The sequence below is a fragment of the Solanum dulcamara genome, chromosome 5 (assembly GCF_947179165.1).
Source record: "Solanum dulcamara chromosome 5, daSolDulc1.2, whole genome shotgun sequence".
NCBI classification, from domain to species: Eukaryota; Viridiplantae; Streptophyta; class Magnoliopsida; order Solanales; family Solanaceae; genus Solanum; species Solanum dulcamara.
Genome location: NC_077241.1, coordinates 12,903,466 through 12,915,640, shown reverse-complemented (window position 1 = coordinate 12,915,640; position 12,175 = coordinate 12,903,466). Strand labels below are relative to the sequence as shown.

The window sequence follows — 12,175 nt, the reverse complement described above, 5'->3', positions numbered from 1 at the left end:
GATTGAAATGATTTTTAATGTACAACAAATCACACTTCACAAATCACTCAAATGAACACCTTTTTGAGAATAGTAAATTTCGTTAGAGAAAATAGAGAAACTTGTGTTGGATTTCACATAATTTTTCTTTGGAGCTAGCAAAGAAGACAACAATGTTGGATTTTGTTAGCAATGTGGAGCTACAAATAAATTTATTAGGTTTAGAATACATAATCAAAATGAAAGCTTTTTGTTATTCATTAAGATCCATTTCAATCAAATGAAATTTATTAAAAATCAAAATGAACACTTTTGTTATATATTAAGGTAACGCCCGACCCATTAACCCAAGTCCATCCCTTTTAAAGACATTTTTGATTTTGTGAAGCATGAGTGAGGTTGAGCGACAGCAACTACTGACCGACGATGGCGAAGGCGACAGATTCTCATTATCTCAGGTACATATTTTCTCTCTTATCTCTTCATAGAGTAGTACTTGCTATCTGTTCGATGGATTGTTTGTATGAAGTCTTGTAATTTCCTCCAAGAATTAAAATTTATTTTTGCTGCAATTTGTATTGGGCTCCTGGGAAATATTAATATTTTCGTTTGGAAGAAGATGAGATGACATTTGTTGGTTAAAGCTTGAATTTTTAAGAATTAGTAGGAACGGTAAATATGGTATCTGACAGAGATTGTCATACAGGAAGTGATGAAACATTGAGATGATGTTTTCTAGGAGGTGAAAATTTCTGGGCCTGTTTCGTTTGTTTTTTCTTATACATTGTACATAATAATTAATTTCACCGAATAACTTCTATTTTTAAATAATTGACTAGTTCTTTATCAGTTAATTTACAAAGAAAGATCACAGGATAGCATCATGTCTGGTTTGAATTTTGAACTTTTCTCCCTTGGATCTAGATTCCTTAAGAAGTGAGGTTTTGTAACACCTATATGGGAACCATTGTATATCCGAGGATTTGAAAAATTATTTGACTAACTTTTGTAAATAATAAAGTCAACTAAAATCATTTGAACAAGAAATCATCTTCAAACCTTTAAAATAATTTGAAAGAATTTTATTTGTTAAAATGGCTAAGTAAAAGAAAAACACTCGAACAAAATTATTTTTTAAGAGTAAATTAACAGACAAATGGTTTCTTTTAGGAGAGTTCAATTAAGTTAAGCCAAACTAAAATTAACATCTAGGCAAATATAGATATACGCTAAATAAATGAAATTATTACAACGCAAATAAATAGAATAACAATATAAACAAATCTGAAAATCTGGCCCAACACTTAGTTTCTGTACACCTGGACTAAGCTGTTGGGCCATCTGTATTTGGACTTTTGGTCTATTTTATTTATGTATTTCATGACTGTATATCTCGATATATATATTGTATATTAATATACCAGACTGCATATACACTGTATATTAGTGTATACAACAATATTTTTAGCTCCAACAACCTGTAAATCAGCGTCCCTTACACCTATATCATCTTCCCTTTCTACCCAAATGAGATCAAGGATGACTCGATAACGGATTTGGGTTTTAAAAAATCCAAAATATCCAAAGAAGAGTTGAATCCAATTGACTCCAACAGTGTTCACATGCAACACAATCAAATGAAATACATAAGCAACAACTCATTAACTCAACATAGAAAATTATTAAAATAGAAATGAGCACATATCAAAACTTAATATCAACAGTAGGCAACCAAACAACCAGTATTAATATCAACCAAAACTTAAGACTCAAATACTAATATTTAAACATACCAACTAAGACCACTCAAAGTAATCACATTAGGTTTAATTAGTCGTTACTAATCTTAAATAATTACTTCTCCATTCGGACCCACATCAAACAAATTAGGCATCATAATCAAAGGACATATTCTGTTAGCAGTGAGCAAAAGAGGGCAAATGAAGTGAAGACATGATTCTAAAATAAGATAAAGAACACTTAAGCATTATCATTTATAAAACAAATTACTACTTTAATTTTTATTTTATTATTATTATTATTATTATTATTTTATTTTATTTTATTTTATTTTTCAAAACTAAAGAAAGACATAGTATGCATTTATAATGAATACAAAATCTAAGTAATATGATAACTAAAAACAAGATTACGAATCAACTATTAATCCTAATTAATTCTAACATATGTTAACTAAAAACAAGATTTAGGAATCAACTAAATAAAGACATGAAATAATTATACATTAAATAAAGCAAAGTCAAGATTTTTTTTTACCTTTTATCGGGCAGCGAAGCTGAAGACGACTTTACCACCACCCAAGAGATTGATGAAGCTCCAATACACAAAAGAAAAAATTAAAAATTTAGACTCAAGCCTTCATGGGTTCGACGTTATAAGAACTCTGTTCTTAGCCTAAATTTTGACTTTAATCTCCTATTCTCCTCGTTAGAGAAAAATATAGATTGAAAGTTAGAAATTTTCATAACTTTTAGGCTGGGGACAAGAGTCCAAAATCCTAGCAAATTAAAAAAAATTCTAACTTTGTGGTGTTCCAAAAACCTCCATCCTCTTCCTCTCTTCTTAATGAGAATTTGAGCCTTTACATAGGCTCTAAAAACCCAAAATTCTTCATGAATTTTCGATGTGGGAGAAGTGTATTTTTTTTAGTCATAAACCAATTAATTTGAAAATACAAACTATAATTAAACTAACTAATTAACATAATATTTAGTTAAAAATAAAATCTTTTTTGAGATGATTTTCGAATAATCACATCTTCCATTCAGACACAATTTGGGCCCCCATATTCACGGCTATCCCCTATATGGCACAAGCCTCCACTAGAGCCCGTAGGAAGGTCACGTCGGTGCAGTTGTCGGAAGGGAAGATCCTCTTAGCCACCAAGAGTAGTCATCTCTTGGCATTATCTGACCAGTTAGTGATAGTGATGCCCTCTGTACTGGGACAATAGACCCTATTTCAGTGCTGCGAAGCCACTAGAGTATCCCATAACCACTCAAGTCCATCTTTCTCAACTTGGCCTCATAGTTAGCATTGGAGGTGTCGGGTACCTCGAGCACAACAATTAAGTAGTGGGGACTCAGTGGAATGTCCATTCCTTGAATGCGAATGGTGGGGTGAGAGTCGTCCCAATGCACCGTAGGGAGTAGGGCATAAAACTCTCTCACCCAGCTTAAGCACGCGGCAGAGGGAGTTTTAGTTAATAGGCCTGACCCAAACTCCTCCAGTTGGGCATTGAAGGTGGGTGCCTTGTTCGCCACTCCTGTTGCGGAGAAGCCCCTCTCAACCAAGAATTTTGTATTCCGATAGTCATGGTGCCTCTTCCGGCTGGCGGCATCGGAAAAGTGGACGAATAGGACGTTAGTGTCATTATTGTATGCCATAATATTGTGACCTGCAAGTTTTTGACAAAAATATAGTTAAAACCCAGTGGTGTAAGTATGAAACTGGGGTTATAATAAGGGGTGGGGAAAATACCCAATAAGCGAGGCCACTACCTACCAAAATCTCGCCACTCTGGTAGGATCCTGCCAGAGTGACCCCGCCATGGTAGGATGAAGGTCACCAGTGCATTCTTTATCTGAGACGGATGTCCAGGTGTGTTCTTGGTGCCTCACCACCCCCAATCCCTCATTTTCCTCAAACTTTATACCTATCAGTGCTTCTAAAGTACCCTAGTACCTCTATGTACAAAGAATCTTGCTTTTAAACTCCAAAAAGGTGGTCTAATCAAAGTTTGTGCCAAGAACACTTTTCAACTTCCATATACCTTTTCAGAACTGATTCAGGTTAAATCCGTTGTCAACCTTATGCCCAAGACGTTATGAATGTGAAAAGGGTCCATGCTACGTTAATCTATCAATCCAAGTATGTTATTTCAAAAAGTTGAAAGACTACCCCATGATTGGTATGGAAATAGTGATGTAATCTTAGGAATGATTTAGATTCTTACCGTAAGTCAGACGTTTGAATCAAGGAGTTTGAGAAGTTAGAGGGTGAGTGTAAGAAGAATGGGGAGAAACTATTCTTCTCCCCACCTTTACTGTCGCGACATCCCGCCCCTGCGACACCCGCTCTAGCGGAAAGGATCCCACTAGAGAAGGATGGTATGGAAAATAGGCTTGGTGGTCCGGGTTGAATTTTTCATAGTCTTCATCGAGTGTTCATCCAAGGTAATTCACGCCTAAATTCTAGAGTACGAGGATTTTTAGTATGCTATTGTCAGTTAGTCATCCATTCAAGCGCACCTCGATCTTTTTGTGGTCTTTCCCACGTATCATTTGGGATGAACGAGGGGTAAATTGATATTTATTGTGATAACCTGAACTGTCATTAATTAAGAGTGGGTGGGGGGAGATCACAAGGGGAATAAGTCAAATGGATCCCACAATCCTGCCACAGTAGGATAGTCTCACCACAACGACGCGACTCTAGCGGGATTATTGCCGCTAGCGCGGGAGGTTGTGGAACAAAACTTAAGTCATGATTTTTTTATTTCTCCACTTATCCCAAAGTGTAAGTGAGAGGCGAGGGTTATTGCTAAAATCCTCAAAAGGCTACTCTTGACTTTGGAAGAGAAGGGGGAGGAATCTCAACACTGGAAGGATTCCAACCAGTAGATTTCAGGCTTATCTTGCCCATCTAACATCTGGAACTAAGGATTAGAGCTGTATTAGCTCTCCACAGCTGCTTGGTGCCCAGGTAGGCTAGGCTTCTCTTATCTGAGTAGTTAAATCTATGCCTATTGTGTAGTATAAAGGGATTTAGTGAGACATTTCATAATTAGGCTCTTCGTCATGGGTCACAAAAAGTAATATAGGTGTTTTCAGTTGTCAAACTTGATGTGACATGGGTAAGGAAGCTGTATAATGAGTTTGGGGAAATTGGTAGTGGTATTCTCATATTTAGACTTGTGTGTTCATAACTGCCTTAGTTGTACATATATTAGTAGGATAAATGAAAAGGATTGTGATAAACCCTAGGGGTAAAAAACTTATCTTTATTGGGGGAAAGAGCCTATGTATATGCATTGATTATGTTTGTTTATTGTAACTGTGAATATGGATTGTTATGGTTCTGAGGATTGGATGTCACGTTCGAACACATTCTTAGATCGAGCGTCATGTTTTGACACATTATTGGATTAGGTTTCACATTCCAACACATTCTTGGATTGGGTGTCAAGTTCTATCATATATATGATTGATTCTGGGTCCTATGAGTGGGCCAAGTGTGTGTGGATGGTCCCATGAAAAGACTCGATGATATCTATCATTTTGTTGCATAGTGAGTGTAATTTGTAATGGAATAAAGGGTAAGGTTCTTATAAAAGAAACCCGTCAATTATGTGGTTGCTATTAGTTGAGGACTGAGAGTCAACATAGGCTCATTCGTGGGTAAGACTGCGGAACTTAGTGAGGCTATGTTGTGATAATTTTCATATTCTATACCTACAGACTTAAGAGTGGAGGTTGCTTGTTATCAAAGAGTTAATTTCATTAGGGTTCGATCAGGTGGTAGTGGTTGTTGTACCTGATACGTGAGGGCCAGAGCTAGTTAAGAGTTGTGTTTCTTTGTAAGTGGTTAAGGTAGCCGGCTGGCTTGATGTTAGGGTGTTATTGAGGACCTTGTAGGCCCATAACCCATAGGTCTCAACCTCAGAAATCAGTATTGGTAGTGAAATCGGGGTTAGTAGTGGGTGAAGTACTATAGAGGTGAGAGTAAGGAGTTACTTGTAAGTTATTGTGGGTGGGGATATCAACCTTTATTGGTTATGATCTTCTCTTATTTCCTATGTATTATGAAGGGGGTATCAGATTGACCGATGATACCTACCAGTACGTGTTGTTTGTACTGATACTACTCTTGCTATGCCACTTGACATATTCTGGTTGCATGGTCAGTGAAGTTTCTTAAGTGAAAGTGAAGACGATCCTTTGGCAGCTTCTACTTTTCCTCCTTGTGGTTGGAGCTGTGAATTTTCATTTTATCTTAAACCATATTTCTTTAGAGCTCTTGTACCTCTTTAGACTAGTATCCTTGGGGGTGGGGGTTAGATAGTATTTTGTATGAAGCCTGAGTTCTTAAATTATTATAGGTTTAATTAATTTTATGTACTTCCGCAACATTTATTCCATCTAATGGGGTTAATGGTTTTCCTGCTTAGGTTATAGAGTAGGTGTCCGCATGGTCCAGTGGGTTAGGTCGTGGCACATAATCAATATGAACATGTGATGCACGACCAAATCTTTTAAAGACATGAAATAAAGCCTAAAAATACTTGAAAACATTTGATATGGTCAATGCATCATAAAACATCAGAAAAAGAGCATATAAGAAGAAGTGTATACATATATGGGATATTAACCTTAATCAATATTTAAGACCATATGAAATATAACATGGAATCCGATGTAACTTCCACACTGAGAAGAGAGAGGCTACTTGCAAAGGTAGATTTCGTATAAACATGAGATGTATGTGGATCCACTAGCTAAGCCATTAAGGCACCTACAGGGGCACGTAGTTTGGAACTAGCAGTTGCTACTAGGGCTCCTTTGTGGATCTCCACCATAAGGTTTTCTCGATGCTAAGTTAATCCGAATGGAATACATAAATCATAGTCATTAGGAAAGGAAATACTCAACCAATCCTCATCATAAAATACATCATATGACTTCTTCAAAACCATGATCATAACATTAACACATAGACACTTACCTTTCTAAGCATCAAAACATGATTATTTGCATATTGTGAGAAAGCCTTTCCCAATTCCTGGTTACTTGCTTGAAAACATAATTGGATCATAATTCATAACTTTCATGAAATCATGCATAATACCTCATCAAATCCATGATCATAACTTCTTAGTTCGTAATTGAAGTTTATAGCATAGTGTGTGGGCCCTTGTAAAACTTATCGAAAATATGTAATTGAGGTTGAATCATGAATGAATGGGTCATTAAAATTGAGTAAAAGCATAATTGAATTGGCCCAATGCAAAATCATCCAAAGTAGGGTTTAGGAGAAATTCATTAAAGAGATAATTGAGAAACCTTTGGGACTCCATAGATGTAAGAGGATCCATGGATGAATTCCCACTTACCTTGATGATCAAACTTCAAAAGCAAGCTCTAAGTAATGGAGAATTGACTTGATCTTGAAACCCCAGCTTTGGGAAGAAGATTGATCTTTGAGAGAGAGTTCTAGAGAAAGAATTATTGCATGAAATAGTTTGAGAGGGAATGAAGAAATTTTGAATGAATTGGGTACTTATAGGCTTAGTAAAACACCCAAAAATGACATAACTTAGGCATTAATAGGATAGGAAACAACCAAAATACCCTTCATTAAATGTTTCCCAAATGACTTACGGGAGAGGGCCTATGGGTCGTAGGTCGAGGGATGGATAGTACAAGGGAATCGTAGAACCAAATTCCTAAAATGGCCCAACTCCTACGAACTATGTTCTACGGGTCGTACAAATTCCTATGAGTTGTAAGACCCGTTCATAGAAATTAGGGCACTAAAACAATAGCTACTGGAAATTGTACTTGAGATTTATGAATAGGTTCTACAGGTCGTCGGAGCCTTTATGGGTCGTAGATCTGCCTTGTCAAAAGGTCCTACACTTATTCAATTTTCCAAAATTCGGGACCCAACCTACGAGCATTGTCTACGGTTCATCGTTCCTTCTACGGGCCGCTAAACCCTCTCATCTTGCCATCTTTCCCAAACTCAAAATGTCAAGTCTCTAATCCTTATCTACGGGTCTATCCTACCGATCGTAGAACCTTATACGGTTCGTAGGACCTCCTTGTATGTTGACCCAACACTTAGTGAACTTTCCCAACCTTAGTACCCTTTTTATGAGCTCATCCTACTGCTCGTCGAAGGGTTTGCGGCACGTCGAGTAGGCTTGTCTCAAAACTCTAAATTTTCCTAAGTATCAGGATGACCTACGATGGCCTCCCTATGGCCCATAGGTATTCCTATGGATCATAGGTCGGCTCGTAGGAACCTGCACCATACCCAAATTCTGCAACAATCTTTTTTGTTTTGGCTTTCCAACTTTCAGGTTCTTATAATATCTCCCCCTTAAGAACATTCATCATCGAATGAGACTCAAGCTAGCATGAATAAAGTAGGAAAAAGAAAATAACAATCCACCATGAATGCAAAACTCATCAAAATGCATAAAACAAAGAGTAATCAACCCCAAGCTAAAACATGACTTAAAAACTTATTTCATGAACATGCATGCATAGGAAAATATGAGAGTGACTGAAACACATTTATTTCGAAGGAGTGATCATAAAGGAACTTAATACCTCAAGTTGGAACTGAAGGGAAGAGATGAGGATATCATGACATCATATCGGCTTTGGCCTCCCATGTAGAACCCTTAACTAGTTGGTTCCTCCAAAGGACCTTCACAAATGCAGCTTTTGTATTTCTCAATTTCTAGACTTATCGGTCTAGAACTTCATCCAGAACTTCCAAATAGAATAAAATCTCCTTCACACCAACGTTTTCCAAAGGCACAATATATTTAGGATTACCAACACACTTCTTTAATAATGAAGCATGAAACACCGGATGCACCGATGGTAACTCAACAGGAAAATCCAACTCACTTGCCACCTTACCAAAACGCCTCAGAATCTGATATGGGCCTTTATATTAGGGACTAAGTTTTCCCTTCTTGTCAAAATGCATTACACCCTTCATGGGTGAGATTTTCAAGTAAACCCAATCATCTATCTCAAATTCGAGCTCTCTTCTCCTCACATCTGAATAGGACTTTTGTCCACTTTAGGCAGTCTTCAATCTATGTCTAATGAGCCTAACTTTCTCCATTGCCTCACAAACCAACTCCGGTCTTATCAAAATAACTTCACCAACTTCAAACCAACCAATAGAATATCTACACCTTCTACCATATAAAGCCTCAAATAGAGCCATTTGAATACTCGAATGGTAACTATTATTATAAGCAAACTCGATAAATAGCAAGTGATTATCCCAATTGACCTTGAAGTCAATTACACAAGCTGTCATCACATCCTCCAAAGTCTGAATGGTACGTTCAGCTTGACCATTGGTCTGACGATGAAAAATTGTACTAAGCTTAACTTGAGTACAATGACCTTTTTGGAAAGACCTCCAAAACTGAGGTGTGAATTAAGTACCTCTGTCCAAAATGATAGATAACGGAACAACATGAAGCTTAATCAACTCTCAGATATAAAGTCTAGAATAATCCTTGGTTGAATAAGAAGTCTGAATAGGAAGAAAATACGCTGACTTAGTTATTCGGTCAATGACAATCCAAATTGAATCATATTGCCTATGAATACGAGACAAACCTATGATGAAATCCATATTCAATTCTTTCCACTTTCAAGTAGGAATCTCAATGTCTTGAGCTAAACCTCTCAATTTTTGACGCTCGTCTTCACTTGTTGACATTTAGGATATTTAGCCAAAAACTTCGCAATATCCTTCTTCATTCCATTCCGCCAATACACTTCTCTCAAATCTCGATACATCTTTGTGGAGCCCGGATAAATAGAATATCACGAACTATGAGCTTCAGAAAATATCATTTCTCTCAAGCCACCAGCATCGGGAGCACACAATCATCCTTGATATCTAAGTACCCTATCTCCCCTTTGGGAGAAAGCCTCAATGGCTTTTCGACAGCCATTTTATTTAACTCAACCAAAGTCGGATCATTATCTTGATTTGCCTTTACATTTGTCACAAGAGATGATTCGAAACTATTTTGTACAACACCACTACCATATATCCTCCAAATCTACCAAGCGAACACCCAAACGATCTAGTCTATGAACATCACAAACTAACTCCTTCTTCTCATCCTTAATTTGGGTAACATTATTCATGGAAAACCTACTAAGAGCATCGGCAACCACATTCGCTTTACCCGAATGGTACAACACATTCATATCATAATCCTTCAATAACTCAAGCCATCTTTTTTGTCGAAGGTTCAAATCCTTTTGGTTGAACACATATTGTAAACTCTTATGGTCGATGAATAAATCAACATGGATACCATAAAGATTGTGTCTTTTAAGCTTCAAAGAAAACACAGTCGTCGCTAACTCCAAGTTATGAGTCGAATAGTTCTTTTCATGCATCTTAAATTGCCTAGAAGCATAGGTAATTACCTTGCCATTTTGCATCAAAACACAACCAAGATAAACCCTTGAAGCATCACAATATACAACGAACTCATAGGACCCTTTCGGTAAAGTCAACACCGGAGCGGAAATAAATCTATCTTTTAAATCCTGCAATCTCTTTTCACATGCCTCGAACCATTGAAAATTTACCTTATTTTGAGACAAAGTAGTCAAGGGCGATGCAATGGTAGAGAATCCTTCCACAAACTATCTATAATAACCGAATAAGCCCAATAAACTTCGAATATCAAAAGGAGACAAAGGTCTAGGCCAATTCTTTACTGCCTAGGTTTTCTTGAGATCAACCATAATATCTTCATCGGAAACAGTATGACCAAAGAAAGCAACTTACTTAATCAAAATGTACATTTTCTAAACTTGGAAAATAACTGACGGTCCTTGAGAGTTTGCAAGACAATCATCAAATAATTGGCGTGCTCATCCTTACTCCAAGAATAGATCAATATATTATCAATAAATATAATAACGAACATATCCAAATATTTCTTAAATATCCTATTCATCAAATCCATAAATGTTACAGGAGCATTCATTAGTCTAAAAGGCATAACCAAAAATTCAAAGTGACCATACCGTGTTCTAAAGTCCGTCTTTGGAATGTCATATTCCCTTACTCGAAGTTGATGATAATTCTATTAAAGGTCAATCCTTAAAAATAACTTGCTTCTTGAAGTTGATCGAACAAGTTATCAATCCTTGGGATTGGATACTTATTCTTGATTGTGACTTTGTTCAATTGCCGATAGTCGATCCACATACGGAGAGAACCATCCTTCTTCCTAACCAAGAGAATCAGAGAACCCCACAGAGAGATACTCGGCCTAATAAAACCTTTATCCAACAAATCTTTCATTTAATCTTTTAAATGCTTAAGTTCTGTCCGAGCCATTTGGTAAGGAGGAATATATATTGTTGGGTATCGGAAAGAAGATCAATACCAAAGTCTATCTCCCTTTCAGGAGGACAATCGGGAAGATCATTGGGAAAGACCTCTGAAAAATAATTAACAACCGATATTGACTTAAGAGTAGGGGATTTAGAATTTGTATCCCTAACTCGTACTCGATGATAAATGCATCCTTTAGAAATTATTTTTTGAGTTTTAAGGCACAAGGTGAATTGACCCTTAAACACGGAATTACTACCCTTCCATTCTAGGACTGACTCATTAAAAAATTGAAACTTAACCACCAGATTCTACAATATATGGAAGCATAGTGATGTGAAGCCAAAAATATATATTTTTAGTAATTATTTACCTCATATTTAGTATTTTTATTTGTCTTTTTTGAACATAAATTTTATGAATTGTGCTAAATAGTGTATTTTATTTGTAGGATTAATCTGAAGAGAAAATGAAGAAATTTGAAGCCAAAATGAATTAAAAATAAAAGATTGAAGAAGGAAATCAAGCAGCCAGATTAATGGATTAAATTAAATATTATACTATTATTTATGTATGTATGATGCAAAGCGAAAAAAAAAAGATGTGAATTTTGAGTTACTGCCACGTGACAGTCATCAGAGCAACAACAAATTGAAGTGGCGCACATGCAGTAACCAATTTTTTTTTGGGTTTTGGTTTCTCAATTAGTTTTGGACTCAGCTATTTTATTTGGGTTTTTTTCCTACACCTATAAATATTCCATAAAATTAGTTTTGAGAAAATTAACTTTTAACTTTTGACCTAGGGTCTTTTCTTCTTCTTCTTCCTTTCTTGAGACATTAGTAGCTAAATACCCTTGTTCTGGGGCTGCGGCTATGAATAATTGTTGAATATTAATTTTGTGGATGAAGTTGGTTATCATTTTTATTACTCCCATATTTTTGGTTCTACTATTTTAATGTCTGATCACCATTAGAATAAATTTATTAGCTATCTGAAATTCGAGAGATGGAAAGGAGATAGAACTCTAGAATATAGGAAACATGTTTGT

The 12,175-nt window shown here is 36.2% G+C and overlaps 1 long non-coding RNA gene across 1 annotated transcript; it reads left to right on the top strand.

Annotated features, from left to right (window-relative positions):
* The first annotated feature begins 284 nt into the window (after nucleotides 1-284).
* Nucleotides 285-11,924, top strand: LOC129890429 (uncharacterized). Its single transcript, XR_008767028.1, has 2 exons — nucleotides 285-437; nucleotides 11,576-11,924. It is a non-coding gene; the product is annotated as an uncharacterized LOC129890429 (long non-coding RNA).
* The last annotated feature ends 251 nt before the right edge of the window (nucleotides 11,925-12,175 follow it).